The sequence below is a fragment of the Psammomys obesus genome, unplaced genomic scaffold (assembly GCF_907164565.1).
Source record: "Psammomys obesus unplaced genomic scaffold, mPsaObe1.curated_primary_1811, whole genome shotgun sequence".
Taxonomy (NCBI): domain Eukaryota; kingdom Metazoa; phylum Chordata; class Mammalia; order Rodentia; family Muridae; genus Psammomys; species Psammomys obesus.
The window spans coordinates 3,508,127-3,533,668 of NW_026592548.1; the positions used below are offsets into that span (position 1 = coordinate 3,508,127).

General features: G+C 40.2%; 1 protein-coding gene across 1 annotated transcript in view; it reads right to left on the reverse strand.

Moving 5' to 3' along the window:
- Negr1 (neuronal growth regulator 1) overlaps positions 1–25,542 on the reverse strand; it is a 727,531-nt gene that overhangs the window by 391,844 nt on the left and 310,145 nt on the right. The gene's annotated exons all lie outside the window — the stretch shown is intronic.

A 25,542-nucleotide genomic window follows, 5' to 3' on the forward strand; every position in this document is an offset into this window, starting at 1 on the left:
AGACAGTCCCTGTTCCTATTATTGGGGAATCCTCTTGGACACCGAGCTGCCATGAGCTACTTCTGTGCAGAGGTTCTAGGTTATCTTCATGCATGGTCCTTGTTTAGAGTATCAGTCTCAGAAAAGACCCTTGTGCCCAGATTTTTTTGGTTCTGTTGCTCTCCTTGTGGAGCTCCTGTTCCCTCTAGGTCTTTCTATCACCCCTTTCTTTCATAAGATTCCCTGCACTCTGCAAAAAGTTTGGCTATGAGTCTCAGCCTCTGCTTTGATACCATGCTGGGTAGAGTCTTTCAGAGGCCCTCCATGGTAGGCTCCTGTCCTGTTCCCTGTTGTCTCCCTCTTCTGATGTCCATCCCATTTGCCTTTCTGAAGGAAGATTGGGCTTCTTACCAGGGTCCTCCTTCTTGATTAGCTTCCTTAGGTTTTAGTTTCCTACAGATTTTAGTATGATTATCCTATATTATATGTCTAATATACACTTATAAGTGAGTATACACCATGTGTGTCTGCTTCTGGGATACCTCACTCAGGATAATCATTTCTAGATCCCATCATTTGCCTGTAAATTTCATGATTTCTTTGTTTTTACTTGCTTAGTAGTATTCCATTGTATAAACGTACCACAATTTCTGTATCCATTCCTCAACTGAGAGACATCTGGGTTGTTTCTAGCTTCTGGCAATTAAAAATTAAGCTGCTATGAACATGGTTGATCAAATGTCCCTTGTTGTATACTTGAGCATCTTTTGGATATATGCCTAGGAGTGGTATAGCTGGATCTTGAGGTAGCACTATTCCTAATTGTCTGAAAAACCACCAAATGTAGTCAACTGCAATAGCCCCCTCCTCTGTGCTTAAAACTGTCCATTCAAAGCCTGCAACTACAAAATATTACAATTTTCATTCCAATTTTGATTACAAATTACTATCCACCTATAGCATCATATAAAAAACTAGTACTCTCTATTCTAAATAAATTAATTTGTGTTTTTGTTGTTATCAATCAATATATCAGTTTCTTAGGCTGTGTTTCTTGTATTTTCTCATACCAGGTGAATGAGCCAATGTTCTCCTTTTTTATAATGTGTAAGTGAGTAGGCACACATGTGTGTGAATATGCTCACGTGTGTGTGCCCACATACATGTGCATGTATGCATGCATGCTTGGAGGGTGTCAGGAGCACTGTGTTTCAGACAAAAGTCTTGATACCTGGGTCCTTATGTGGCCTCTGGATATTCAAATTCTGGTCCTTCAGTTTACACATCAAGTGTTTCACCCATTCAGTCATCCTTCCTCTCTTCATCACCTATTTATTGCACGTACTTCTTTAAAGAGTGCTAACTTTGAAATTGTTAGTGATAGGTTAATCATTAAACGATCCAAGTTTTAAAAACAAACAATTTTCAGTAGAGTAACGGGTTGAGGACTCTGACCTGGACACACAGGCGCTCCTTCTGGACAGCTTGCTGGGCTGTTGGAACAGTTAGCTTTTGTTACAGGGCTTTATGGGCATAAACCTGAAAGGAAGAGGGAGCAATCTGTTCACAGAGCCCTTTGCAGAGGTTCTGCTTGCTAGTTAACATTTAAGTGGGGTCCCATGGGAATGGATGCTGGTGTTTCTCTCAAAGAATTTTCCGGGAGCCTGGAAGGGAAAGGGTTTATGGAAACTGACCAGAGTTCTGAAAGTTGAATTTTTGAACTCTTCACAGACACAGCCAACATTAAATAGTATTTGATGCTCTTCATCTTCATTGACAATGATAGCTTTGTGATTGGCTATCTCCATAAACACTTCTGAACTCAAGATCTCTCTGTCTCTCCCTCTCTCTCTCTTTCTGTCTCTCTCTCTCATTCTGACATAAGAGAAGATGATAGCTGTGGCTAGAGCAGGTGGGTAATTTTGTAGCCAAAACTGACATCACATTCAAGAGCTTGCAGTTAAGAGAGTAATGGTTGTCTGTTTTAATTGGAAAGAAGTATGTATGCAATTACTTTTTAGTACTTATTTTGTTCCACTTTGCACAAATCTTTATGATTCATCTTATTAATTCTAAATGTAGGTCTTTGTTGACCAAATATTGCAAATAAATTAGACATCACAAACATGATAAAGTCTCAATCAATATACTAATACTGAAGAGTTATTTGAAAGATTTATTAACTTAGAAAGATAGCAAATATTGTACCAAAAACATTAAACATGTTTAAGAGGAGTTGTTAACTTTAGTTTTGCATAGAAGTAGTGGCCCAGAAATTTGCCAGCCAATCTAGTCCATCGTGGCATCAGGGCTTAAATAACAGCAACAACAATAACAATAATAATAAACTATGTAAAAAGTGAACTAACTCAGCAGATGAAGAGGACAAGAGCACCTTTTTAAAAGTTCTTACATCCCTCATTGATTTTTATTCCATGTAACTCCATGGACTCAAACATAAAAAGCTACCCAGCTGACACTCAGTGGAGGCTCCCACTCATTCTGTGAATACTGCTCAGGCCCTGGAGGCCTGTGTGGAAACCTCACCATGCTAAATTCTGGTGAGGCTCTTTGGTCTTGAGATCAACCAGATTATTTTTATTTTATAGAAAAACAAACAAAACTTGATTGATGGTGCTAATTCTAATTGTTTGCTGAAGATGATGATATTAGCTATGGTAGAATGGTATTTAGGCCCAGGCATTTTAAGTTAAAAATTAATTATAAAGTTTTACAACCATATCTACCATTTGGCTCATTTAAAAGTTGTATCTGACTTAGCTAGCAAAGTTCTAAATGTCTAGATTAAGCAGAAAAGTTTTATATGAGGACTATTTGGAGTTTTGATCACGAGGCAGGAGCTTCTGGGAGACTTTGAAAACATACATACAACTTTAAACATTATTCTAGTGAGAGAAGTTCATTCTCTTACTTTCTTAAGAGAAGTATACCAGACTTTCATGCTGGAGAGGGAGACTTCTCCACTGTATCTGACTGAATTGAACTGAACTGAATGCTGACTGCTGTTGTCATCCTTAGTCAACCTCGATAAGGCCTTAGCAGCCATTGTTACTATGATGATGATTAACATATAGTTATGTTCAGTAGACTGAAATGATCTATGCAGGAGGCAGAGGTTACCCAGAACAGGCTCCTCTCTGGTACATCCTACTTCTTTGTTGGGGCAAAGAGCCCAGATTCTAATTTATTCTCATCTGAAAAATGGAAAGAGAACCCTTACTAATTTGTCCTGGTGGAGTCAGCAAAATAATGAAAACAAAGTTCATTGGAAGTATGAACAAATCTGAAGAAGACAGTTTGAAGTCCATGAGACCAGGGGGTGTTGGGGGACCATTAGCCCTAAAAGAAATTGATGCAAGTTAATTCGAGATTACTTTATTAGATTGATGTGAATGTCAAGAAACAAGACTGATGTTACTATAATAGAAATCATTGTTAGAGAAGCCTAAATGTGCTTTCTTTTTTTAAAAGACTTTTGCTTATTTTTATTTTATTTTTTTTATTGTTTTGCTTCCACACATGTAGGTATGGTATATAACTGTGATGTCCACAAAGATCAGAAGAGGGTAACAGCTCCCCTAAAACTGGAGTTACAAATGATTGTAACTCACTACTTGGACACTAGAAATTGAACTGTAGCAGCATCTCTTCATATCCTATCTATAACTTTCTTATCATATTTGTTAATTTATCACTCTCAGGAATATACTTTAAGAAAGTATTTATTAATGAACATACAGAGAGGATTGATGGATAGATTATAAGAGGTAGATAGATATAGATAAATATAAGTATAGATAGATGATAGATAAACAGATGGTAGATATAGATACATAATAGATGATAAATGATAACATGGTAAATAGAAGATAAACAGGTAGAGACATGATAGTAAGATGATAGATAAATATGGATATAGATAAGTAGATAGATCATTGACATACTGCTATATAGTTAAAAGATAAATAACCAATAAAAAGGTATGTCTTGTGTTCCTCTCCTCAGTATCAATTTATTCTTAGATTGAACATTTTTACATAACTTATAATAATTCTCATTTTCTCTTTAAAATCAGGTTCTTTAATCTTTCATTAGAACATATTTAACTCGTTGATGTTTTATAGTTCTCTTGCATGATGGTTTGAATGACAATGGCTGCTATATCTCTCCCACATTCACAAGTTGGTCCTAAGTTGGTGGCAGTTTGGGAAGAATTAAAATGTGGTCTTGCTGGAAGTTGCATGTCACTGGGGATGTCACTGGGGCTTTGAGGTTCCAACAGTCCAGTGCCATTACTGTGTGGTCTCTCTGTTTCTTTTCTGTGGTTCAGACTTGAGGGATGTTGAATTCTCAACTACTGCTCCATTGTCATGTCTTCCTGCTTGCTGCCATGCTTCTTGCCATGATGGTGGTAGAATCTTTCGGAACCATAAGCCTAAATAAGCCCTTCCTTGTATAAGGTGCATTAGTCATGGTGTTTTATTACAACAACAGGAAAGTAGCATTTTGTGACTTTGAACAGTGCCCATTAGAACCTAGATGCACACATTCTAACTTGATAAAATTTGAAGGCAATCTTCTCTATTTCCTGCTTTTGTTTACTACAGACAATGAAGGAAAGCACCCCATGTGCTCTGTCTTCCGGACTCACAACAGCCCCCTGCTGTCCTTGCATCAAAGGAAGGAAGACACAATACCCTATGGCTTCATTAGCCAATTAGAATTTTCCTTCTATTATCTTATCCTGACTTAAAGCCCAATTGCTTCTTTCTAATTGTTCAGAACTTTCTAATCTTCTAAGATAAATGAGAGGATAATACATACACAAAGTGACAACAAAGAAGAGCTGGTGTTGCTAAGGCTAATTGTTCTTGAGTATTAATGTATGGTCGCTAAGTCTAGAAACACAAAGTATTTCCTCTGAGAAAACAAAAATGAAGGCAGATGGAGCCTTCCCACACCCCTTGACAGTGTTTCTCAACCTCTCTTGAGGGTCTCTAATCCCTCAGTGCCAACTTCTCTGTGGGAAGTTAGTCACAATACTACCATCCTTTTCCATTAACTTAAGAATGGCCAAACTTTCCTGAAAGGCAAAGAGGATGGACATCAGAAGAAAAAGAAATTAGGAAACAACCTCGGAACCTGCTACAGAGGGCCTCTGAAAGCCAGAAGAAAACAGGAAACAACCTTGAAACTTGCCACAGAGGGCCTCTGAAAGCTTCTGCAGTATAGACTGTCAAAGCAGATGCTGAGCCTGATGGCCAACTGATGGGCAGAGTGAATGGAATTTTATGTAAGAAGTGGGAAATAGTAAGAGCTGGAGGGGACGGGAACTCCACAAGGAGAGCAACAGAACAAGATAATTTGAACACAGGGAACTTCCCAGAGACTCCTACTCCAACCAAGGACTATTCGTGGAGATGACCTGGAACCCCTGCACAGGTGTAGCCCGTGGCAGTTCAGTGTCCAAGTGGTTTACATAGTAATGGGAAGAGGGACTGCCTCTGACATAATCTGATTGGCCTGCTCTTTGATCACCTCCCCCTGAGGGGGGAGCAGCCTTACCAGGCCACAGTAGAGGACAATGCAGCCACTTTTGATGAGAACTGATAGACTAAGATCAGAAAGGAGAGGAGAACCTCCCCTATCAGTGGACTTGGGGAGTGGCATGCATGCAGAAAGGGGAGGGAGGGTGGGATCGAGAGGGGAGGAGGGAGAGGCTTATGGGGGGATACAAAATGAATAAAGTGTAATTAATAATAAAATAAAATTAAAAAAAAGGAAAAAAAAAAGAATGGCCAAACTTAAAACAATAATGTTCTAATTTCAACAATGCAAGGAGATTGTGAGATATTTCTGGCCCTTGAGACTAGTACTTATGGTCAACCTGCCACATGATTCTGAGATGACAAACCTGAGTAGAAATTAACTCTTCCTATGCCAAACAAACCATGCCACATTCTGTGCCTAAGAAATGATAGTGCAAGAGCACCCTAGGGAAGAGAAATACATCATTTTCCTTCCCTCTGTCCCATCATGGATCCCTCACCATAGAAAGACTCCAGCCATCCTTGATTCTAGCCCTCAAAATTGAGCTAATGTGTTACTAATTTGGCTAATTAAATGAATCCCTTTTCATTTCACTCTCCCACTAGCAGAAATAAAATAAACACAAAGCTGTTGGCTATAAGTGAGAAAGTTAACTGGAAACTCCACTTGCAGGAAGGTGTACCCTGAGTGTGGGTGGTCTTTCAGAAGACTTAAGAACTGAAGACATCATTCACAGAAACACCTAGAGATGCACGCCCATGTGGAAAACATGTGCTTTTCTCCCATGATGAAACGTTCTTGAAAACTGAGTCTATATAAGTGCACATTTTCATCCTGTGTGTCCTGGAAGTACACTCCACTGTGGTTGTCATGCCTTCCTCTTCTATCGACCTCTCTGGAGCATGGGACACATCCAGTGACATTGTCTGCTCACTAAGTCCTGCCACCCTAGGATCACCCAACTTTCACAGAGCAAGGGTCCCTTAGGGGCCCTTTTGGTGCCATTGCTCTCCTTTACCATTCAGGCAACAAGCCCTTCATCGAGAGGCATGGAAGCCTCCTCTCTCTCATATCCCAGTGAGGTCCATAGCAGTCTATTAACTGCATGCAGACCCAACAATTAAATCATACTGTGTTTGGAAAGCAGCACTTTTGAGTAGTGAGCCTTACTTCAGGTTGCTTTTAGGAAGGAGTTACTGCCATGCAAGTTAAAAGAGAAGCACATCACATACACAAAGCCATAAAGGCTGTGCCAGTTGAGAGCTCAGAAGCATTACCCCATGTTAGCTCAAGCCAAATCTTACAAAAGTAGGACAGTATCCCCTCTAGAGACCAGGAGGAACACTGGCAGGAGTGAAGAGAGGCCATGCTCCAGGCGACAGTCTGCCCTGGGAAGTCTGCCGCCTGCTCATGCTGGTGCAAGGCCTCTTCAACAGCTAAACAAATCACTTTGAGCACAATTTCTCATTTGTCCAGGCAGGGTTTTAAAGAAGCCTTGTCCAGGGATCTTTAGTAGGTCAAAAGCTCAAGGGTGAATTTATGTTACTTTGAAAGACTACAGAGTTTCTGTTACAGCCCTGTAAGAATGTTGCCTGTATCTTTAAAATTCAAGTGGGTTTTCTGCTTTGTGTTGTTACCCTGACATTTCAGTCTTGGTCAAACCCCAGTCCACTATCATATGCAGAGCCAAGCTCACTGCACCCCATTCTACTGTTTGCTCACAGAAGACAGCATGACAGACAAAGGGCAAAGGTCGAGTTGATCAATTAAAATTCACAACATTGGTATCTCCATTATGCCAGGGTGACTGACTCCCACAAGGTCTAATCCAGAAGATTTTTTTTTCATAGATGCAGCAAATTTGACAAAAGTCAGTAACTTTGTATAATTTCAGAAAACTACTAGATATAACTAAGACGTTGGTGTTCATTTTCTTATAAAAGTTTTACTTTTATTTCTGTATTTATTATTTATTTGTTGTGTATGTGCAGACATGGGCTGCCATAGCAGGATGTGCATGTAAAACAAAGACCACAGTCTATAGGAACCAAAGTCAGTTCCTTCCTTCTACGCTGAGGGTCCTAGGACAGAGCTGGCCTAGGCAGTGAGTGTGCTTCTTTACCTCATTCAAGGTCTCATGTTCTTGTTCAGAATTCACACGTCCCTGCTCCACACCCATATCTTCACTTCCATAGTCTGTATACTAGTTCTCACAGTACTATGTTAGTGGTTTGTCCAACTGGGAATCTTTCCTCAGGAATTTCTACCCTATACTTATTCCATCCAAATCAAACACAGTTGACACACCGCTTCTATCTTAGGCCCAAGTGCAAATATGCACACTAAATCACCTTTAACCCAGAGTTCACTGTTTCTCAGAGACCCGAGGCAGACAGTGATCTCACCTGTATGGCTAGCTCTGTATATGTGCCTAATGCAGAGCCTTCCAGATAAGATGTTCACATAGGTTACAAAGTTTGCTCTGGCTTTATTTTATTTTCTTTCTTCTAAGCATAAAAGCTTTCCATTCAATTTACTGTCATAAGCTTTGAAAACATCATCATCATCATCATCATCAAACTATAGACACTTATTTGTAGAGAAGGAAAATTAAAAAAAAACACTGCATTTTACTTACACATTGACATACTTTTTGACTAAAAATATTTATTAAATTAAAATTAATTTCCTCATTTGGACCAATAAGCAGTTTTTTTTTTCTTGTAGTAAAACCTTTTCTAATTATCATCAATAAGTGATATCACAATAATCAAGGAATCTTCTATTTGAGTTTGGGAAAGTTGATTACAGTCTCAGGTCTATATTCTCAACCTTTTCAGTGCCTCTCAACCTTCACCAGTGTCTTGAAGTGTGGAAGCTCCATGTATCACTGATTCTTGATACCATTAATACTGTTGTTCCTCAAGCCCCCACCACTTTGATAGTATGACATCACACTTCCAATGGTTCCTTAGCACCTTTGGGATCTTGACGTCACTGTCCATTCAGTTTTGTGTTATTTATTATTTCCAAGACTGACTTCCAAGTAGAGCCATACTTCTTGTTTTGTAACCATCTCTCTCTCTCTCTACTAATTTTTTAACCACAAACATTGGCTATGACTATTTTCATTTCTGATGCCATGATAAATATTTGTCACTTGTTGAAAATGACTTAGGAGAGACAGGGGGTTATACCTACTACAAATCCATGTTACAATCTATCATAATGAGGGGGCAGGGGTCACAGTGGCATGATGTTGAAGCATTCAGTCATAGTCAAGAGCTAGAGAAATGAAGGAACACAGGGCTAGTCCCCTGATGGCTTCTATGCCTGTAGATTCCAGGGTATGCTGTTGCTGCCCTTTAGTTTGGATCTTATCACACAGGTAAAGGCCACAGCAATCCCCCAGGTAGGTCCACAGGCCAGCTAACATGAGCCAGACCATTCTTCTGTTAAATTCTCTTGCAGGAGACTCAGGGTTGCATAAAGCTGACAAACTAAGCATCGGGAGAGTAGCAGAAAGTAGCCTACTGCTTGTTTCCGTCCTGCAGTTACTGGGCCTCGCTCCATCACACTTTTATTCACTCCTTTGTCTCCCACTCAGGAAATCACACCTGATTTTAAGCTCCTTGAAGAGAAATACTTATTTTTATGTTGTGTTTAACACCTGTACCAATGCCCTGCACTGGAATATGTCTAGAAAATGAGTTTTAGTGACAGAGAGCTCGTGCCCAGATTCAGTTAGATTTTTTCTCTTTTTCTTTTTTGCTAGAGAAAAGTCTTAATTGCTCTTCACTGCTTTACCCACAAGGCACAGGTGCAGCTGTAAAAATCATGGGCCAGGATATTGCTGGTCAGCCCCTAGTTCCCAGGGCAACAGACACAAAACCACACTGTGTATCCTCATGGAGGATTTTTCTTACAGGTGCAGTCAGGGTAGATAATGGAAGCTTTTCTTTTTCCATTCATACCATGTTGTATTTGTAGTTCAAACACTCATTAAAGATGCAACTGAAATGCTAATGATAATTACACCCAAAAAGGTAATAAAGAGAAGCCCAAGGCTCACATAAATGCCAACATTTAATAATTATGCATACTTTTAGTTTTCCTCCTACATTTATCTTAATTTCTGATAATTAGTTTAGTAAATCTGAATTCTCAACATATGTGTACTTAATTTTAAGATTTGTTTTTTTGGCTTGTTTATGAGATCCAGGAACAATATATACTTTTTATGAATGTGAGGAGGTATTTATCTTTACATAGAACATATGCCTATATAGAGGGTTTAATAACTTGACTTATAAAAAAAAATAACTTGACTGTTGATGACAGTGACAGGAAGGAGACCTGTAGGAGATCCCTGTCAACCAGGACTCATTCAGGCAAACAGAAACAAGCCAAGTGTTAGTCAAAGAGGAGTTGTTTCTCACAACAATGAGGAAGGGCAGGGAAGCTCAAGCTTGCTGACAGAAGCAGCTGCCAGTCCAACTAGCAGGCAACCTTCCCAGAGCCCAAGGGCAGGTCTGCCCCATGGCCTATCCTTAGCTCCAGCATGAGCTGTGCCTGAGGCAGGATGGACTGTCCAGGCAGAGCTGGCGCTCAGGTTCAGCACAGCTGTGCAGAAGCCCTGCCTACAGCAAGAAGGCAGGAACAGGCCTCAGAACTCACTGCCTCTTGCCTGTTCATTTTTGACGGTGTCTTTTCCTCTGGGTAAGACTTCCAAAAAACCATAAAGCACTATAAGCCATGGTCCATTATTGAGAGGGACATATGGCAGAGCAAGAGAAGAGCAGCAGTGGGTCAGAGAAGTAGACAAAGATTGGTACACAACAGCTTTCTTTAATTTTAGGATAGTAATGTGGAATTATTCCCAATTACTTTAGCTCAGAATCTTAACATTAGTATAAATTTATTATATCCCTTTTCACATGAAATTTCCCCAGGAGAAGACAGTGTAATTAATTTTACTAATATTTTAGTTTAACTTTATTGTCTATACTTGTAAATGGGAATCCCTAGGAATCAATGTGACCAATATCAATTACATCCTAATTCACAGAGAAATAAGACTTGTCTGCATGAGGCTCTTTGGAGAAATGAAACTCATAACATTCTCTGAATGCATTCTGTGAATGGGAAGCTGCTAGGAATTTCTTAATGTTCAACTGTTACTGTCATTTTAACAGCAAACCTGAGGGCTGCATTGTGTTTTCCACCTCAGAGAGACAGGTGTCTACAGAGAGGAGGAGTGCAGTCATGGTACTTCTCAATGTTACTGGCATTTTCTTTTTCAGGGATCCAAATGAAGAGGCATGGCATGGGTGCTTAATAAAATAAAAGCACCCTGGGTATTTGGCTAAAGTGCCCTGTTCGATCACTTCCTCCTTTCTGAGATAGAGTACCCAGCAAGTGCTTTAATGGAGAGAAGTTTTATTTTGGATTACAGTTTTAGGGGAATACAGTCCATCAGAGCAGGGCAGGCATGGCAGTGGAAAGGCTTCTTGGCACGAGTAGGAAGAAGTAGACTAATCACAGAATGAATTGAAAATGGTACCTGGTACTAAGAGTCAAGCCCCTTCTTCCAGTGAGGCTCCAGGTCCTGAAATTCTACAACTTTCTCAGACAGAACCAGCAGCTTTGGACCAAGCACATGAGGGTAAGGAGACACTAGTTTAATCTGTACATTTGCACAATGGGATACTACCCAGCTATTTAAAACAAGGAAACCATGACATTTGCAGGCAAATGGGTGAAACTAGAAAAGATCATCCTGAGTGAGGTACCCCAGACCCAGAAAGATACACATGATAGATACTCACTTATAAGAGGGCATTAGCCATATAATACAGGATAGACATACTACAGTCCACAGACCCAAAGAAGATAAGTAACAAGGAGGACAAAAAGGAGGATGCTTAAATCTCACTCAGAAGAGGAAATAAAATGGACAGCCAAAGCAGTTGAAGAGAGGGAACAGGATAGGAGAACAAGCATGGAGAGAAATGAGGGTGGATATCAAGACCTAGGGAGAGGAAGGAAGGAGGACAAATGGCTTGTTCATAGAAAGAAAGCAGGGGCATCTCTGCAACAAGCTGGAAACCTACTAAAGAGTGAGATCCTGGGAGAATATAGGGGTGACAATAGCTGATATTCCTAGTATCAGGAGTCACAGAGACTAAAGAGGATACCCTCTTACAAGACAGAGGGGAACACCAACACACCCGTAAAAGCTTTCATCCAAAATTTACCCTGCCTACAAGATATGCAGGGATAATGATAGAGCAGAGATAGAGGGAAGTTCAATCAATGAACGGCCCACCTAAAAGCCATCCCACAGGAGAGAGCCAATGCCTGACACTATTAACCAGACTCTGCAATGCTTGCAGATGGGAGCCTAGCATAGCTGTCCTCTGAGAGCCTCTACCCAGAAGTGAATCTAAAGAGATGCTGGGACTTATATCCAAATATTGGGCTGAGCGCAGGGAGTCTTGTGGAAGAGTGGGCTGAAGAAAAGAAGGACCTGGATGGAACAGGAGCTCTACAATAAACTAATCAAGAGGAGGACTCTGGCTAAAATGCTCAATCCCCACTCCAAAAGGCAAAGAGGATGGACACCAGAAGAAGAAGAAAACAGGAAACAAGTTAGGAGCCTCCCACAGAGGGCCTCTGAAAGGCTCTGCCCTGCAGACTATCAAAACAGATGTTGAGACTTATGGCCAAACTTTGGGCAGAATGCAGGGAATCTTATGAAAGAAGTGGGAAATAATAGTAAGATCTGGAGAGGACAGGAACCTTACAAGGAGAGCAACAGAACCAACAATTTGAGCACAGGGGTCTTTCCTGAGACTCATACTCCAACCAAGTACCATGCATGGAGATAACCTAGAACCCCTGCACAGATGTAGCCCATAGCAGTTCCGTGTCCAAGTGGGTTCCATAGTAATGGGAACAGGGACTGCTTCTGACATGAACTGATTGGCCTACACTTTGATCACCTCCCCCTGAGGGGAGAGCAGCCTTACCAGGCCACAAAGGAAGACAATGCAGCCACTCCTGATGAGACCTAACAGACTAGGATCAGAAGGAAGAAAAAGAAACCCTCCCCTACCAGTGGACTTGGGGAGGGGAGTGTGTGGAGAAGGGGGAGGAAGGGAGGGGCTGGGAGGGGAGGAGGGAGGGAACTAGAGGGGGGATACAAAGTAAATAAAGTATAATTAAAAATAAAAAAAGAATAAAAGAATTGGAAAGAAAAAAAAAGAAAGAAAAGCAACAGAGTCAACTAACTAGAACCCAGAGGGACTTGCAGAGACTGAGGCAATAACCAAGGACCATGCATGAACTGGACCTAGACCCTCCAAACAAATGTTCTGGGTAGGTAGGTTGGCCATCATATGGGTCCCCTAGAAAGGAGAAAGGAGCCTGTCTCTGACATGGACTCTGTTGCCTACTTTTCGATCACTTCCTCCTGGCAGGCTGCTGCAACAGGCCACAGGGGAAGAGGATGTGCTCAGTCCTGGTGGGACTTGATGCACTGCTGTGGGTAGGTGGTATGGGTTCTCCTTTTCTCCGAGGAGAAAGAGAGGGGGAAAAGGAAGAAGAGGATGGATGGTGGGACTGGGAGGAGAGGAGAAATGTCTTATGATTGGGATGTAAAGGGAATAAATATAAAAAATAAATTAAAGCTTAATAAACTGTAGCAATGGGCTGTGGTCACGTGGAAGGTCCTGAGCAGAAGAAACAGTGGCAGTTGTGCATATGTGACAAACGGATTTCTGTAGTGACAAATGGCTCAGATTTCTGTCCCTTTGTCCTGCACATCTGATCCCCAGTTTTTTAAAGTATTCCACCATCCATTTGCTCAAAGAAACCCTGCAATAATAAGTAGAACTAGAGAAATCTTAATTGTTTGTCCTTGGCCCCTTTCCAAAGTAAATCTCTTCATGTGCTTGGTTTTAGTGCCCTTGGCTGTGACCTTTCAAACTAACTCTGTTTTAAGCAAAGATTTTTCCCCCCTCAAAACAGCATTGCTAGGACATTTTGTCAAATGCTGGTATCTCACTTATTATTTTTTTACTTCAACATGCAATCACCAGTCTGTATTTGTGAATAGCTGAGGATTAGCAGAGGATAAGGACGCAGGACCTGGAGTGAAAATAAGCAAGCCAAGTTATAAATGCAAGGCTAATCCCTTGAATTTAAATTTTTTCTTGTTATGTCAGCATTCCCAGTACTAATGCCTTAAAGATAGAATCACTACATTAAGTCAGTTTAAGCAATGGGATGGCATAACGCCAGCTAGAGAGGAAAAAAAATATGTACCTGCATGCAACCAACAAGCATAGCTGAATCTTAGCATTCCCAGGTTGTGTTCTACATGTCTGTGAGTTAAAAAGGCTGAGAATCTTGGTTCCCACCCAATAGTTCAAAGGACAGAGTAGGGCCTTCTTGAGCTGTGTGCTGACTCAAAGTCTGAAATGCTAACAACACAGAGACAAGGCTTTTCATAATGGCTCACGACCACAGAGTGCCTGTGACAATTTGTGGGAGAGCTGGCAGCTGGATTCTAGCCCTGTCTAGCTTCTCACATTCTCTTAGGGCTCCATCTACGTAACCTGACAGGCTAAGAGGGAAATGAATGGGGCTGACAGACCCCGAAAAAGAGTCACCCTAACTCTGAGGAGTGAACTCTGCCAGCTGACATTTGGACACATCTTCCTGTTAAAACTGCACACGGTACATCCTTATTCATTACAAAGACAAACTATACAATCAGCAGAGCCATGTATTTTTATCTTGGCTTCCCAAATAAAGGTTATAGGAGGTCTGGTGTTTTAGATTTAGCTACAAAAAAATTAAGATTCTAATTGCCACCAGTAATAACTTAATTATACACATGACTTGAGAAAGAAAGAAAAATAACATTTCAGGGATGAAATCAAGTTACAATGGATCCTAGGAGAAGGTAATTTATTCCACTGACTTTGGTTTTATTTGCAGAGTTTCTTGAAATAAGAGCAGGTAATGTTTGGTAATGTTTTATTTATGCAGAAATTTTCATAGCAGCACTGCACTTTGCATTGGGATTTGACAAGTATAACATGGTTATTTTTCTTTTTTTTGGAAAAAAAATTAAGATATTATGAGTAACAAAAATAACAACTATAGAATGGAAATGGAAAACACAATCAATGTTAACACACACACACACACACAATCATACACAAGTGAAGCATCCTCTAAGTTTTAGATGCTTTCCAAGGAATTATAACAAATATCATTTGACATTAGGGATTTTAATGGCAGAAAATGTTTCTTAAATGTTTAATTACTTTAAAATATATTGAATTCATCTCCATTCATGTTTGCCTATGTGTATGTGAGCACATGTTCATACAGTGCCTGCTGGGACTTAAATTAAAGGTAGGCCTCTGCCTCTTCTGCCTTCTATTACCTACCTCATAACAGTGCCAAGACACTGACATGAGGCCTTGCTTACTGAGACAATCCCTAGGGAGCAAAGAGTTATTTTCTTCCTTCTCCTTCTATAAAGCACACCTCAGATGGGACCTGAATCTTGTGTTATCTATCCATAGAGTTTTGACTGCTCCATTCCAATATCTCTTGTCAAATGACCGTGAGCATTTGTAACAGACTTTCCTGTACTTTGTCCAGACACAGATTTCTGCAGGCGCCTTTAGACAGCCTGGGTATGAGGCACATGCAGTACATAGATAAGCACACATTACTGACAATTAAGAAACTCATGTGCCAGTAATTTAAAGATCAACAGTTTATATACTAATGAGGTGGATGTGCTCCTTTAGTTTTACATGAAGAATTAAATTTCAATTTGTGTATAATGATAAGTACATCATGGATTTTCCCAAAGCTTTTTAAATATCAGAGCTTTGTTAGATTTAAATGTTCACAAACTAATTTTTAAGAGGGAAAATATGATCACTTCATTTACAGAAGAAAAAGTTTTGTAAAAGAAAAACATCAGCTATTGATATAAATCTTCTTTTTCAATTTTGGTCTTTTATCTCAATGACGGAAAACTAATGCCTAATAATCTTACTTTCAAAAACATAGAAGAAGCAATACTTAGAAGAAAAGAAACATTTGCTGTGCATGAAACCTATGTTTAAATAAGGATTTTATTTAAAAAATACTTTCATTATTTTTTTTTAATGGGCCATTCTAGTTAAACCAGCAACCTTTGGTAGATGCATTTGAACACATGAAGGAGAAAGCTTCCCAGAAGCTGCTCTGGTCATCCTGCCTTACAAGCTTAGCTGTTCTCACAGGAGGACTGTATGAAAGGAAAGCCAGAGATGCCACCAAAACGCTTTAGCTTTCAGTAGTCACCCGACAGGTCACTGCCTAGAGGTGCTTGTTCTCCACAAGTACAGGTGGTGGACCCAGCTTTCACTGTGAGAGGCTTTAGGGAATACTTCTACAGAAGCATAGTTTACAAATATACTAAAGAAACATTTTACCCCAAGATGTATGTTAGACATCATTGTTCTGAACTGTATTGGTGTCAGACATGACTGCAACCGTAAAGTCCTGAGTATGTGAAGGTGTTAGGTATTTCATAGGAGTCACAGTATATGGAGGGATTGTTGTATTTAACTCCATTATTTTATCGCTTTAACTAAAGTGGAAAGGTTGTGTAGTGCACACTGTATAGGCAGAGGGCATGCAGCCCAGCACCCATAGATACGGATAAAGAGAAAAGTATGTACAAATAGCAGATGTGCTCCAGTGGTCACTTGTAGCAATTCACCAGGGCACCTTTGCCACGGGTATAAAAACCTATCATGTAACTACCTAATCTTTTTGGTATACCATGAAGTTACATTGCTTAAAGATAAAAGGTTTGTGGGTAAGGAAATAGCACACATTATGACATAATTATTTTTTTAAGTGAGTTGCTCTTTATTATGTATCTACCTGACGTAGAACCCAAGTGTGCCATCACTCTTTCTGTTGTGCACAGTCAAGCTTTCAATACTCACAAAAATCTCACTAGTATTACATTAAGAAGGGCTTGTTTGTAAACAACATGGGTTTATATTCCTGTCCACACACAATGATGTTTTTCTGAAGCTCACTGTAAGTATAATGATAAGAAACCTGCACTTGATACATAAAAGAATCAATGAGATAAGTGAGCTGGTGGAAAAATCACTTGGGGAATATTAGGTTCTAATTATTTATTTATATTTATTTCTAGATTAAGATCATAACCAAAAGATGTGTAGTTAAAATAGCACCTTATTAAGGCACATATCTAAACATAGTAAAGGCGATATACAGCAAGCCTATAGCCAACATCAAACTGAACGTAGAGAAACTTAACGCAATCCCACTGAAATCAGGGACAAGACAAGGCTGCCCACTCTCTCCATATCTCTTCAACATAGTGGTGGAAGTCCTTGCTAGAGCAATAAGACAGTTGAAGGAGATCAAGGGGATACAGATGGGAAAGGAAGAAGTCAAAGTATCACTATTTGCAGATGATATGATAGTATATATGAGTGACCCCAAAAACTTTACCAGGGAACTCCTACAGCTGATAAACACCTTCAGCAAAGTGGCCGGATACAAAATTAACTGAAAAAAATCAGTAGCCCTCCTGTATACAAAAGACAAAAGGGCTGAGAAAGAAATTAGAGAAACAACACCATTCACAATAGCCACAAATGACATAAAGTACCTTGGTGTAACCCTAACCAAGCAAGTCAAAGACTTGTATGAAAAAAATTTCAAGTCTCTGAAGAAAGAATTAGAGGAAGATATGAGAAGATGGAAAGATCTCCCATGCTCATGGCTTGGCAGGATTAACATAGTAAAAATGGCCATCTTACCAAAAGCAATCTACAGATTTAATGCAATTCCCATTAAATTGCCAAAACAATTCTTTACAGACCTGGAAAGAAAAATTCTCAACTTCGTATGGAATAACAAGAAACCCAGAATTGCTAAAACAATCCTCTACAATAAAAGATCTTCTGGAGGTATCTCCATCCCTGATCTTAAGCTGTACTATAGAGCAACAGTTATAAAAAACTGCATGGTACGGGCATAGAAACAGAATGGTGGACCAATGGAATCGAACAGAAGACCCTGAAATAAACCCACACACTTACGGACACCTGATTTTTGACAAAGATGCCAAAACCATACAATGGAAAAAAGATAGCATCTCCACAAATGGTGCTGGTCCAACTGGACGTCTACATGTAGAAAAATGAAAATAGATCCATACTTATCACCCTGCACAAAACTGAAGTCCAAGTGGATCAAAGACCTCAACATGAAACCAGACACATTAAATCGGCTAGAAAAAAAAGTGGGGAATACCCTAGAACTCATTGGTACAGGAGAAAACTTCCTGACCACAACATCAACAGCACAGGCTCTAAGAGCAACAATCAATAAATGGGACCTCATGAAATTGAAAAGCTTCTGTAAAGCAAAGGAACCGTCATCAAAACAAAGCGACTGCCTACACATTGGGAAAGAATCATCACCAACCCTTTATCTGACAGAGGACTCATATCCAATATATATAAAGAACTAAACAAGCTGAAAAGCAACAAACCAAGTAATCCACTTAAAAAATGGGGAACAGAGCTAAAGAGAGAATTCTCTGTAGAGGAATATCGAATGGCAGAGAAGCACTTAAAGAAATGCTCAACCTCATTAGCCATTAGGGAAATGCAAATCAAAACAACCCTGAGATTTCACCTTACACCCATCAGAATGGCCAAGATGAAAAACTCAAGGGACAACACATGCTGGAAGAGGTTGTGGAGAAAGGGGAACCCTTCTCCACTGCTGGTGGGAATGTAAACTTGTACAACCACTCTGGAAATCAATCTGGCACTTTCTCAGACAACTAGGAATAGCGCTTCCTCAAGATCCAGCCATACCACTCCTAGGCATATACCGAAAAGAGGCTCAAGTACACAAATAGGACATTTGCTCAACCATGTTTGTAACAGCTTTATTCGTAATAGCCAGAAGCTGAAAACAACCCAGATGCCCCTCAACTGAAGAATGGATGCAGAAACTGTGGTACATCTATACAATGGAGTATACTCAGCAATGAAAAATAAGGAAATCATGAAATTTGCAGGTAAATGATGGGACCTGGAAAGGATCATCCTGAGTGAGTTGTCCCAGAAGCAAAAAGACACACATGGTATATACTCACTCATATAAACATACAACATAGAATAAACCCACTAAAATTTGTACATCTAAACAAACTAAGCAAAAGAGAGGACCCTAACTAAAATGTTCAATCCCCATCCTGAAAGGCAAAGAGGATGGACATCAGAAGAAAAAGAAATTAGGAAACAACCTCTGAACCTGCTACAGAGGGCCTCTGAAAGCCAGAAGAAAACAGGAAACAACCTTGGAACCTGCCAGTGAGGGCCTCTGAAAGCATCTGCAGTATAGACTGTTAAAGCAGATGCTGAGCCTGATGGCCAACTGATGGGCAGAGTGAATAGAATTTTATGTAAGAAGTGGGAAATAGTAAGAGCTGGAGGGGACGGGAACTCCACAAGCAGAGCAACAGAACAAGATAATTTGAACACAGGGAACTTCCCAGAGACTCATACTCCAACCAAGGACTATTCGTGGAGATAACCTAGAACTCTTGCACAGATGTAGCCCATGGCAGTTCAGTGTCCAAGTGGTTTACATAGTAATGGGAAGAGGGACTGCCTCTGACATAATCTGATTGGCCTGCTCTTTGATCACCTCCCCCTGAGGGGGGAGCAGCCTTACCAGGCCATGGTAGAGGACAATGCAGCCAATTTTGATGAGAACTGATAGACTAAGATCAGAAAGGAGAGGAGAACCTCCCCTATCAGTGGACTTGGGGAGTGGCATGCATGCAGAAAGGGGAGGAAGTGTGGGATCTGGAGGGGAGGAGGGAGGGGCTTATGGGGGGATACAAAATGAATAAAGTGTAATTAATAATAAAAAATAGCACCTTATTGAATTTATTCCTTTTTAAAAATTTCACTTTCCTGTAGTGAACAAGCTGTATCACTACAGAGATGGCCCTCACTTCTCACAGTTCAGGAAGAGTGTCTGAGAAGGTGGTGTCTCTCTGAGTAATAGGATCAGGGCACTAAGAAAGTGTTTAACCTTATGGACCATGAAATGAATAACTGATCTTGTTTTCCTACCTGTATTGGCTGCTAAAAGTCTCAGGGCTAAATATTTCATGATGCTTTGAAAACATACATAAATCACACAGGTATTTTATGATGTGGGCTTACCCCTGTCTATGCCTTATTCTCACTTTCTTTATCTTGGCTCATATTTCTTCTGTTTGTTTTGGAAGAATGAATACTTCTTTATAAGCCACTTAAAATCCCTTCCATAAGAAAAGTGTTAATAATATATGGTGTTTGATTTTTCTGTCTTCCTATTTTACAAAGGCATCTTCAAAACACTGTCTTACCCAAGCAAAGGCCTCACCATTGTAGTTTTAGATCCCTGAATAGAAATCTGTAGACTCCATGGTACCTAATAGGGAAGACTTACTCCTTATCCTTTCAACAAAAGGAGGACACAGATATAACTGCAGACACCAGGAATATAGCTGCTGTGATGCACTGGACAGCAGCCAGGTGCCTCAGAAGTTGCTCTGCGCTGATACTGCCAGGACACTTATCTCACAGTGTGCTGCATGAAAAATGTATTGTACCCACTGCCTTAAACCAGGCATCAACTCCTGAACTTTCTAAGCAGTCCCAGATGACTCTGAATTGGAAGCTGTCCTCCATAGTGCTCACCACTGTGTGCTGCATCCTGACTACATTTCAAGAAACAGGGAAGCCCATTACAAGTACTTTATGTCATTGGGACATAGAGTTACATGCTTCTAAGAAGATTAGAGTGCATCTCCCTGAAAGGGTAAGGGGTTATTAATCTTATGGGGTAGTTTGGTTAGACTGACAAACATCTAGGTGACTAGTAAAGCACAGATCTGGGTGCCACTGTGAGGCTATTGTTAGAGACAGTTTCATCATGAGTGCTCTGACACACTGGATGGTTCAATCAACTGGTGATTTGCAGCATTATGATATTCTTGGGATACTGAGACACAGGGGATAGGCTGTACTTGGTGGATACGAGTCACTGGATGTACCCTCATAAGATGCATCACACCTGGGTCCTGTTCTTATCCCTTCCTCTGTTCCTTGAATTCGTTGATGGAAAATGCTTTGCTCTACCAAGGCACCCTGCAGTGACAGACTGATCAACCTTTGAAATTAAACAATCCCAGCAAGTTTCTCTTTGGTCACAGAGATGAGTTACTAATGTGGAAAACTGGTTCCAAGAGTTTGCTGGATCATTGCTGCATTTCAAAAGCCGTAAAGAGGGATGTAGAAGAGCCTGGAGAAATAAGTTAAATAAATCCTACAATGCTGTAAGTAGAGGTAATAGACAATTCTGGTAGACTCAGAATGCAAAATGCTGACAGGACTGTGGGCAGTGAAGAGTGAGGCTCACTCCCAGCACACCTGCGGCAGCTCACACCCCCACAACTCCAGGTCAATGGGATCTAATTCTTCTGAGCTCTGTGGACACTCTTACTCACACCGTTTAAAAACTTTGCGTAAGTTGTTCTGGTTGTGCTTTGGACAGCAATAAAAACTTTGAGAATTAGACAAAAGTACATATAACATTTTAGGATGGAAATTGTCAGACTTTTCCATGCCTTAAGGTTGTTTTTTTTTTTTTTGATGAGAGTAAATTTAAATATAGAACTCAAGAAAATATGAATTTGAATATACTGTAGGACTTGGTGTAGTTACTGCTTTTTCCTTTCAGCCATGTCTATGGTGATAATTGGATTAAAAGAGCGGACAGGAAGTGAAGCACAACCAGTGTGCTCAGAAAATTGGTAGTTGGAATCTGTGGATAAAGAGGTGATAGCTAACAAAGGGATCAGTTCCACCAAGAAGAACCTGTGTCCTTTTCTTGGGGGGTACAACAAAGATGGCTCAGGTCCTGGGACAGATCCAATCTGCTACAGGGTGCAAACACGTCAGTTCTTGACAGGGGCTGCCTTTCAAAGAGTTTTTTTGCATTCCACACTCAGGTATTCAGAAACTGACACAGCCTTATCCACAAGTGGGACTAGGGTGATGTTCACATTGTCAAAAGGTTTTGACATTAACTCCATGATGTTGGCTTTGAAAATGTGAAAGATGCCAGAGCTGTGGGCATCATGGAGGCTTTCACACAGAATTCAAAGCAAGGTCTTGGAGCCTAACCCATGACAGGGCTTTTGCCCATGTAGACTGCCTTTAATATAGATGTGCATATAGCAGCAAGGTGAACCTTATATGGCCATGGTGACTTCAGGAAGTTAGCAACACCAGAAATGGAATGCCTTCCACAGATGATGAAAGTAAACAGGTGCATAGCCAGCGGAAGTGCCACACATTCTCCAAGCTCAGTGACTCTGAGGAAGAGCTGTCTGTGACCACCAGGGTTCTCATTATCACACCATGCACTTCAGGTGCTGGACACAGAATTAAAAGACCACTGTTTTCCCTGCTGGGTCCAAATATAGCTTTGTATTAATCCTTCTTTGTTGTTCTCCTGCCTATATCATTTGAAGTACCTGCTCTGTGACAAACTTATAATTACAATTTGTTGTATAGGAATTCACAACTAAGACACTTCTTTAAGTATTACAGATGATTTTGGACTCTGTTATTATTGCTATGATGAAACACCGTGACAAAAAGCAAGTTTGGAGAAAAGGGTTATTTGCTTATAGTTATACATCACAAACCATCTTTGGAGGAAGTCTGGGCAGGAACCCAAACAGGGCAGTAACCTGGAAGCAGGAGCTGATACAGAGGCCGTGGTAGACTGCTACTTACTGGCTTGTTCATCATGGCTTGCTTAGCCTGATTTCTTACAGCATGTAGGACCACCAGCCCAGGGGTGTCTCTACCACAATGAGCTGGACCCTCACCCATTGATCACTAATTAAGAAAATGTCCTACAGGATTGACTGCTTACAGCCCAATTTTCGGGAAGCATTTTCTCAATTTCGGTTCACTTCTCTCAACTATAGCTTGTGCCAAATTGACATAAAACTAGGCAGCACAGAGTCCAACTTTTGAACAATTAAAAAATGTTTTAATTGTTAAGACAATGGGATCTTTAAAGCCTGGTCTTTGCAACACAGGTAGATGTGAACCAGGGTGGAGGTGGGGTGGAGGTCATGATTTGAAAGTGATGTGTTTGAGTCACAAGCTGACAGAATGGACTTAGGATACTTCATCTCATTGTCATTTAGTTAGACTGAGCATGCCTAGAGTAGTTAGCACACACTGGCGTTGATGCGTCTTCTGGCTACTTCCTGTGAAGATGAGCTCAGAAAGCACTGACCTCATGAAAGATCAATCGTCTGACAATAAAGATGGCACTATTGGGGCTGCCTGAAGATGGGAGGCAGGTTATGGCTGGAGGAAACAGGGCTCCCAGTATGTCCTGAGGGAGTACATCCTTCCTTGCCCCACCCCTTACTCAGCTTCTCTGCTTTCTGACCTCTATGATGCATCAAATGCTTCTCACCATGACAGAATGATGCCTCTGAAAAATGAAATTCCATAAACAGTCACGTAGAGTTGAATATCTGTGAGTGTCACTTTGCAGTATGCACAATCTTTGTGTAACAGGGGAGAAGGTAGTTGTTTAGGTGATTGCTGAGTTCATTCCTTCACACAGAGAACTGAAATGCCATGAAAAGAAGAGACAGCAGAAAGAACAAAGAGGGGGAAGAGGCCTAAGGTCGCAAGTCCCTCAAATGGGTTGTCCTGGCTTGGGTGTTTTACAGGGTCCCTGGGTCTTCCCTTTCTCCTTGGTTGGCCCTGTTTATGTCCCTGCCCTGCATGGGAACAAGAAGCCACCATTGTAGGAGCCTGCTTTCACTTTCCTAAGATATTCCAGCACCCCTTTATTTAGATATTTTTAAATGTGAAAAGTAGAAAATATAAAGTCATATTTCCAAATGAGCATCATTTAGATTTCCCATTTCCCATCATCCAGGATTAACACTGGGACCTCTGACTTGTAGCCAGTACTTCATCCCCATGAGTTTTTATTCTTAGTTAGCATTGTTTCATGGGGTTAGCAAATCCACATTATTAGTGATTTCAATTTATCAGCACCATATTGTAGATAAACAATGAAAAAGTAATTTTTTTATTGAACATATTTGCTATTCTTCTATATTAATATCAAGTATAACATATCACATTCTTTGAATTTCATAAACATAACTCAAGTGGCTTGAGTAGTTTTTCAACTCAGAAACTAGTAGTAAGACAATTGCCTACTTTGTTGGGGCAAATTCAAGATTAGAATACAGGTATGCTGACTTTTCATTCTTCTCTATTGTTCAGTTGCTTAGATAAATAATTTACAGGCATCAACAGTTCCAACAAATTCCCTCCACATATTTCCTGTGTTTATGAGAACCTCTTTGTTAATCTGCTCTCTAAAATAATGGTAAAATCAAGATCCCCTAACTACAAGGCTACACAGTGAAGATGTGCTTTGTTGACAGATGTGTGACAGAGGCAGTGGATGCATTCTTGCCTTAGTTGCTCAATCTTTTTATCATGGTGAATGAAGGATCAGCAAACCATTTGACAAGGAGCACATCCTTCTAAATTAGCCAGATAAGTCCAAGAGTCTATACATATCCATTTATTTTTACTCACTGAGAAGAAATGTAACTTAAGTAGGATTAACGTTTTTTATGGCATTTATTTAGTTCTTGAGTTGACTGACAAGCCTATTAATGTATTCCATGAGCTTTATTAATGTAATTGGAAAATGGCCCACATGCCAGTCAACATATAATAAGTAATTATGTTCATAAATACTGTAAAATTATTAGCTTTTAATTTGATCTCATGAAATACCTTCAAAACAGTTGCATGGGTTTTCTATTTCTAAAGAAACAAAATATCGTGAGAAGCTCTCAGCAAGAGCATTCTTAGCTGCTCAGAAATTCATGATCATCAAATGACCTTCAGAAACCAGTACCATCTGAGAAGGCATGCGATCTCTTTAAAATGCCTGACACTGTAAAGCAGCCTGTGCAGTGAAGCTGAAAACAAACAATTGCTGAACAGGTGCTAGGAAAGGGCATGTTTCCCATTGTCCAGTTTACACGTATAGTTGCAACATGGCGCTGAGAGAATGAAAGCGGGATGCTTTCATGTTGAGAAATACAGGGTGGAAACCTACAGGCTGCAAAGGACAGGCCAATGACACATCATGGCTGGTTCATACACTGTCATCTAAATGCTTCTTCTCAGATTAAAAGAAGCTTGTCACTTTTTTTTTTTTTTTTTTTTTTTTTGCTTTTTCCTGAAAATTCAGATAGAAAGGCAAAGAGGGGAAAGATTAGGAACAGACCAGAGATGAGAAGTGTCTACTTTAAGTTTCTTGTCTGCTTTGAAGCCAGAACAAAGCCTGCCCCCAGATTCCCTGGATATCTCCATGAGCATATGGGCTGGACTGTAGGTTGGTGGGAAAGCAGTTGCTGGAACACTGACCACCCTGCCTCACAAAAACAGGCAGAATCTTGTGAAAAGCTGATTTTGAAGAGCAATTATCACTTCAATCTATACTAGTGATTTGCTTTTCATTGTAAACTCTCTTCTTAAAGCAAATTGTGTAATTAAGGAGTTTAAGTTCATCAGGACTGAACTATTTAAAAGGTATCTTTGCACTGATATTCTTATGCTATATGAGGGAACAGAGACCAGTTTGAAAGGTTACAGGTGAATGCTGTTGTAGAGTTAACCCATAACAAAATCCAAATCTATCCTGGACCCACAGAGAGAGATATTTGAAGACAGCAACACTGAGTTTTCCACTCAGCAACACCAGGTACTAAGTGCCCATAACTGG